Source organism: Macaca fascicularis, chromosome 15 (genome assembly GCF_037993035.2).
Source record: "Macaca fascicularis isolate 582-1 chromosome 15, T2T-MFA8v1.1".
In the NCBI taxonomy this organism is placed as follows: domain Eukaryota; kingdom Metazoa; phylum Chordata; class Mammalia; order Primates; family Cercopithecidae; genus Macaca; species Macaca fascicularis.
Window position 1 is genome coordinate 52,046,513 of NC_088389.1, and position 7,877 is coordinate 52,054,389.

Genomic DNA, 7,877 nt, shown 5'->3' on the forward strand with positions numbered 1-7,877 from the left:
AAATATTGATTTTTTCCATCTACTTAAAAAAAAGAACAGTGTGCTCATTTTCATTACATTGTGCCAGTTGTTTTAATTTCTATGTGCCTGTTTTGATGAAGTAATCTCACAATATCTGGAGATGAAGTTCTAATCCTGGGGCCCTGAAATAAGATCCAATGTCTTTTGTCTACAATGAGAAATGGAGCAAACATCTCAGTTGACAGAGTCTTACATGAATAGAGAAGTTAAGGAGTAATTCTTATTTCTTCCTTTCCTGTTTGTGAAAAATCTACACTCTGAATTCTAAAGTGATATCCCACAGAAATAAAATACTAAAATGGTATATTCATGACATCTGGAGCCTACATGATACTTCTTACAAATTAAAAAAAAAAGTATTCTGGCACATTATCATTCAAAATCTGTTGATTATTTGTTTAGTTTTATTTTTTAGTGTACATTGTAGGGCACTCTAGTCCTACATAATATTTTTATCCTTTCTTTAGAATTCTAAAGAATCTCAAAGCAAGAATATTTCTGTGAGTTTATTAGAGGCTTCAGTTTAGATACCGAATTGTTACAAAACCAATATTTTTTACATTTTTCTTCTTAATAATGTTCTTTGACCCAGAGAGAACTAAAAAATAAGCTATTTGATGGCTAAAATTGCAGAGATAAACTGACATTGTGTTCTGAAGGTGTCTTTTCACAAGAAAAATGGAATTTTAAAAAAATGTAATCAAGTTATACAGAGCCTCTCACCCTCAGGTCATCAGTTCAGATTTGTCTGAGGTTGGAAAGTTATACAAAGTTGCAATGGTTGCTGGGCTCTCAGTGCCCTATAAGAAATGAGTTGGAGGTCCCAGGGGAGGTCACCACTTTGTAGCCATCATCCCGAAATTGACACCTACGAATTCTTTGGAGAATAACAATTCCGACAGAAGTCCATAGATTTTGCCTAAGAACTCCAAGTTGGTCCTAAGCACCCTTAGGCTTGCAAATGTATGTTCGCAAATGTAAGCTCCCCCAAGGAATGGAAGCCACTATTTTTAGTAACTCTGGAAAGCCTCTACACAGTATCCAGCTTAATTCATGCAACTGAGGTGTTGACAATCCTGAGGAGAGTGTAGATGAACAAGGAGGAAAAGCAGGAGGAAGACAATGAGAAGGAGAATTTTTAAAACTAAGCAAACAAAAAAAGAAAGAAATAGAGAGAAAAGATGAGAAGAGGCAAGGGAAAGTAAAGAAAAAAGGAGGAACAAGAAAGAATGAAGAAAAAGAAAAAGGTCAGGGGAAATAGAGAAAGAAATGAAGAAATAGGATATATGAAATTCTATCATGGTAGTGAGTAGAGATCTCTCCATTCCAACAGAGGTTTTATATTCATTGTTCTCACCACAAGGATCTTTCTTATATAGGAATTTCACTTTTTGTAAATGCTAAATTTGATTAAAAATCCAGACTTAATAGTCATCCTCCAAAGAAAGGAAGTCACTGGCAAACACGTTTTTGCATTCCAACCCTATGTATGTGAAAGAACCCAAGGAGGCTCAGGAATTTATGGCTCCCTGTAGTTTGAAAGTTGGGGTGCAGATAGGACAAAAACAAAAGATTTAATTGAAAGTCTGGATTAGAAGCTGCAGATGGGTTTTCTCTTCCCCTGTTCCAGTAGAAGACTAGATGTATACCCTATGAAGAGGTTGAAACAGATACTCTGGTCTTAGGGTTATTAAGCAGAGCTGAAAAGTGCAATTTCATACTGAAAATGGAAAGATTAGGTGAGGTCGACTTACTGAATGCTGAGAAGATCAATCTTCTTACCAAACTCAGCAACAAGAATGCTGGAACCAAGAATATCTCCCCTAGAAGGGAGATCAGAAAACTGATATCTGAAAAAAGTGCTCAACTTGATAGAAAAAAAATTAAGTTGCTCATAGTTGCATTGGTTCTTGCACCACCCTGCCAGATCACCATATAGTGAAACTCACCAGGTAACATCTGCTCACAGAATGATCATTTCCCCTAAGACTGTAGTATCTCACTCTGAGCAAAAAGGCCCCCATCACCAGATACTTGAGGGAAAGCTTCTATTGTGAAAAAGACCAAAACAAAAAGCAGTAAACGAACACAAGAAAGAAAAACAATGCAGACAACCATAGAAAACATCTCCAAAAACTAACTTCTTCACAGAAATAAGAATATTGTCAGGATAAAGTAAGAGTAGGCATATAATTTTTAAAAAACCACTTTATATCATGAGAGATTTTATATTAAAAAATTAAGTAAGCAGAATGAAAATCGGTGAATGAGTGGGAAGATAAAGTTGAGGAAAACCTCAAAAAGTGTAAAATAAAGAAAAAGAGATAGAAATTGGTCAGGTAGGGGGGCAGATAAGAAAATTAGAGCCACATCTGGGGGGCCTCGTATATAAATAATAGGACTTTCAGAGAGAAAAAAAAGAAGAAGAGAGATACTAGCGGGCGAGGGGAATTGAGGGTTGTTCTTCCCTTTTCTTGAAAAATAGCACGTTTTCAAAATAGCTTCGCTGTCCTGTCCTATTGAATCTAAGAAGCCCAACAGCCTTTCTTCATTATTTTCTTCTTCACCCACTTCAGTTCAAATTGGCAATGTTTCTACTCATATAATCCCGTCTCTATTCCTGGCTTCTGTTGTGGTGACTGATTAAATTTATGGTTCACCTTCATACTAATCTCCTTATCAAACGGTTGTTCAGCCACACCCTTGATGTTTCCCTCAGAACAAACATTTTTACTTTTTGTAATATGTATAGCTGAGGATTTTCTAAATCCTCAAGGTTTGGTTCCTTTTTGCTTAACGATTCCTTCTTCAGCTTCTCTCTGTCTCTCTCTCTCTCATTTTACTACAAGCAGTCAAGTGGTTAAGGGGACCCAGTCTGAACCTTCAACATTTTGCTCAGAAATCTCCTCAGTTAAATATCCAATTTTATCACACATGAATTACACTTCCACAAAACACTAGAACATGGTTCAGTCAAGTTCTTTGCCACTTTATGACAAGGATTGCCTTTCCTCCAGTTTCCAATAACTTATTTCTCCTTTCCATCTGAGACCTCACCAGAATGGTCTTTAATATCTACGTTTCTATTAACATGATTATTCTGTTCATGATTATATGGTCTCTAAGAAGATAAAGGCTGTTTTCTCCAGTTTTCCTTTATTTTTAAGTCTTCACCAGAATTGCCTTTAATCATCCTTATTTCTACCAATATTTCCTTTATGGCAATATAGGCTTTTTAGCTTGCTCTTCAAAATGCTTCCAGACTCTACACTTCACCCAGTTCCAAAGCTGCTTACGCAGTGTTAGATATTTGTTACAGCAGCACCCTACTTGCTGGTACCAGTATCTTAGTCTGTTTGGGCTACCATAACAAAATCAGACTGGATGGGTTAAACAACAAATATATCCCTCCCTCCCTCCCTCCCTCCCTCCCTTCCTTCCTTCCTTCCTTTCTTTCTTTTTTGACAGAGTCTCACTCTGTAGCTCAGACTGGCTGGAGTGCAGTGGCGTGATCTCGGCTCACTACAACCTCCGCCTTCTGGGTCCCGGTTCAAGCAATTATCCTGACTCAGCCTCCTGAGTAGCTGGGATTACAGGTGTACGCCACCATGCCCAGCTGGTTTTTGTATTTTTAGTAGAGATGGGGTTTTGCCATGTTGGCCAGGCTGGTCTTGAACTCTTGCCCTCGTGATCTGCCCACCTTGGCCTCCCAAAGTGCTGGGATTACAGGTGTGAGCCACCATGCCTGGCCCCCAGATATTTATTTTCTTACAATTCTAGAGGCTAGAAGTCCCAGAACAAAATCCAGAAGGGTCAGTTTCTGCTAAGGGATCTCTTCCTGCTTGCAGATGGCTGCCTTCTTATTGTGTTTTCACATGGTGGGGGGGCGGGGGCGGTCTCTTTCTCCTCCTCTTCTCCTAAGGCCACCAGTCCTATGAATTAGGGCGCCACTCTTATGACCTCACTTTACCTTAATTACCTTTAAAGCTCCTGTCTCCAAATACAGTCCTACTGGGAGTTAGGGCTTTCACAAATGAATTGTGTGAGGATGCAATCATTCCGTAGCAGGTGACAAGAAGGATGTCACTAAAAGTATGACACTGACTGACTGAGGAATTTGAATGTAAGGGAGGAGGTATATATGCCTGGCAAAGAGTTTAGAGATGAATTAGCAATCATTCATAGAAAACAAATTAAACAAAAAAAATAATCATTATTAAATGCAGCAAAGTGAAAAAAAAAAGCTGTAATATCCCCAATCTCTCACAAAGAAAATGTAATCATAATACACTATATGACTCATGTATAAAGTGTAAATAATGTTTAGTCATAATTATGTAAACACTGAATCTGTTTTTAGACTTCAGTGCAGATGGTAGAGTTAATCATACTTTTCAATCTCTGGCTTACCAGCATTGGTCTTAGTGCAGCCCCTTTCTTATTTATTTGTGTATCTCCCCTCATATCCATTCCCCCTTAGGCAAACACCCTGATACATTTCATGTGTATTTCATTTATATGAATTCTTTTAAAATGTGTATTACATTATTTGCATACATTTTTAATTTACACGTGGTATCTCTAAATGTTTAATTCTTTTTGTTTTTGGTGTTTTGTTTGTTTTTGGTGTTTTGTTTGTTTTTGGTATTTGGGTGTTTTTTTGTTTTGTTTTGTTTTGTTTTGTTTTTTTGCTTTTTTTACCCAGCTATTTTTTAGATCTATCCATATTGTTGTTGTGGTGTCTTAGTCTGTTTTGTGTTGCTACAACATAATACCACAGACTGGGTAATTTACAATAAATAGACATTTATTTCTCACAGTCTGGAGTTGGGAAGTCTAAGATCAATGGGCCAGCATCTGGCAAGGGCCTTCTTGCTACATCATCCCATGGTGGAAGGTGGAAAGGCAAAGGGAAGGCAAGAAAGAGAGCATAAGGAGGCCAGATTCATCCTTTAATAAGGAACTTACTCCCACAAAAACAAACCCACTCCCCTGATAATAGCATTAATCCATTCATCAGGGTGGTGCCCCCATAACGCAAACACCTTCCATTTAGCCCCGCTTCCCAACACTGCTCCATTGAAAACCAAGTTTACAACACATGAACTTTGGATGGGTACATTCAAACCATGGCACTGTGTATACATCTAATTCATTGCTTCTAATTCACAAGAATTTCTTAATGTATATCCACCACATGTATTTACCAGGTCCCTTATTGATCAACAATTAGATTGTCTCCAATTTCCAACTGCCACAAACAAAGTAGGAAATTTCTGTAGGATGAAGATTCTGAAGTGCAATGGAGTTGACTAAGTGGTGGCAGAGTGCTCTCCAGAATTGCTACCCCAATGTACACTTCCATCATGGTATTTTGCAGTTCCTGTGTGATTATCATATACCTGCCACCCTTAGCACTAACCAGCTTTTCAATTCTGACTTTACTGAGATGAATAAAGTAATACTTTATATTTTCCTTTTTCTAGTCACCAGTGGGTTAGAGTATCTCTTCATCTGCTTGCTAATCATAAGAGATTTTTTATTTTTGAATTACTTGTTCACACCTTTGCCCATGTTTCTCTTCATTTCCTATATTTTCCTTTTGCCTTGCAAGAATTCCTTTTATAGTCTAGAAGCTGATCTCTTTTGGCTTAGGAAACTAAGCAAACAAGAACACAAGACTATTAATAATTCCATGAAAACCAAGTGCACAGGAAAGAAAATTTAATCAAACTGATGACATGACTCAGATGTAAATAATATTTATACAGTCATAATAAGGTAAACACTGAATCTTGACATAACAAAAAAATGATTATCAGGAGGTAGGAAAAGGGAAAGTGAATGGAAAGAAGATGTAAGGAGTATAAGAACTAAATCCTCATATTTTATGGTAAGAATATAATGGATGATAACTTGTAGGGTTGAATTGTGTCCCAGAAAAATATATATTAGAGTCCTAACACCCAGGACCTCAGAATGTGACCTTAATTAAAAATAGGATATTTTGTCAGGCATGGTGGCTCACGCCTATAATCCCAACACTTTGGGAGGCCGAGGCAGGTGGATCACCTGAGGTCAGGAGTTCAAGACCAGCCTGGCCAACATGGTGAAATCTTGTCTACTAAAAATAAAAAATTAGCCAGGCGTGGTGGCAAGTGCCTGTAGTCCCAGCTACTAGGGAGGCTAAGGAGGAGAATAGCTTCAGCCCAAGAGGCAGAGTTTGCAGTGAGCCAAGATTGCGCCACTGCACTTCAGCCTGGGCAACAAGAGCAATACTCTGCCTCAAATAAAAAATAATAATAATAGGATATTTACAGAGGTAACCAAATAAAAAGGAGGTCATTAGGTTGGGCTCTAATTTGATATGACTGGTGCCCTTATAAGAAGGGGGAATTTGGGCACAGAGATAGACACACACAGAGAGAAGACCACATAAAGAAGACAGAGAGAAAGCCACGTGAAGATGAGGGCAGTAATTGGGTTAATGCATACACAAACTAAGGAACACCAAAGACTGCCAGCAAACCACCGAAAGCTAGGGAAGAGGCATGGAACACTCTTCTTCACAGCCCTGGAGAAAACCCACTCTGCTGACAAGTGATTTGGAACTTCTAACCCCCAGACTGTAAGACAATGAACTTCTGTTGTTTAAGCCACCCAGTTTGTGGTACTGATGGCAGCAGTGACCCGTCTGGAGCAGCTGCTGCATGACACGAGCTGCAGTGGGGAAGGTGCAGTCAAGGCTGCATGCTCCACAGAGCCGGTGGGAATCCCACCCCCTTCTGAGATGGAGGGCCCGGAGCCCCACCCTCCCAGGCACAGAAGCAGCTGCCTGGCTGCAGCTGCAGACCCAAGCATCCCTGCATTCTTGGCGGCCTTGGAAGTCCCTCCTGCCCCCACAGGCTCGGAAGTGCCCACTCCCACTGCATGGCCTCTCCCTGCTCCAATTTTGGAGCAAAGCTGTGGCCAAGCCTGGGTGCTGTCATGACCTGGCCAGGTGTGAACGCACTTGGGGTGGTGCTGACACACCAGCCCCCTGCCACCTCGGCCCCCTCCAAGCTTTGGGCACCAATGGACATGGGAGAAAGGCCAAGGGGAAGCTGAGGGGGGGTTGGTGCAGGCCTGCAGGCGCCCCTCAGCATGAACAGCCTGGGCACCATGGATGACATATAGATGGTGGCAGGAGGCAGACAGGCTCCTGGGTAGAAAGGGGTAGGTCCCTGGTGAAGCCCTACTTTCAAGCCAGGGATGGCCTGAAGCCTTGCGGCCAGGCTGCCAGTTCTGCAGACTAGAATGAGAATTTATGGTGCTTTTTCTGGGCCCACCCATGGACCAATCACCAGGCAACTTCCTCCCTTCTGAAGCCCATAAAAACTGGATTCAGACAGACTCAGGTAGACCACCAGACAACCTGCCTGCAGATAGGAGCTACCCACTCTGGGTCTCCTCTCCACCGAGGGCTGTAGAGACATCGGGATGACCTGCCTGTGAATAGGAGCTATCCATTCTAGGTCTTTTCTTTGCTGAGGGCTGTAGAGATATTGGAACAACCTGCCTGTGGACAGGAGATACCCATTCCGGGTCTCCTCTGTGCTGAGAGCTGCAAAGACGGTGGGATGACCTGCCCGCGAATACAAGCTACCCACTCTGGGTCTCCTCTCCACTGAGAGCTGTAGACTTGACAGGATGACCTGCCTGTGGAAAGGAGCTACCCCACTTCAGGTCTCCTGAAAACATTCTGTCACTCAATGAAGCTCCTGTCAACTTGCTCACCTTCCAGTTGTCCGCATACCTCATTCTTCCTGGATGCAGAACAAGAACTTGGGACCCAGGAAAACAGCTGTATCACAAAC

The 7,877-nt window shown here is 41.1% G+C and overlaps 1 pseudogene; it reads right to left on the reverse strand.

The window, feature by feature from the left end:
• Positions 1-4,341: 4,341 nt before the first annotated feature.
• Positions 4,342-7,626, reverse strand: LOC135967552 (uncharacterized; annotated as a pseudogene).
• Between the last annotated feature and the right edge of the window lie 251 nt (positions 7,627-7,877).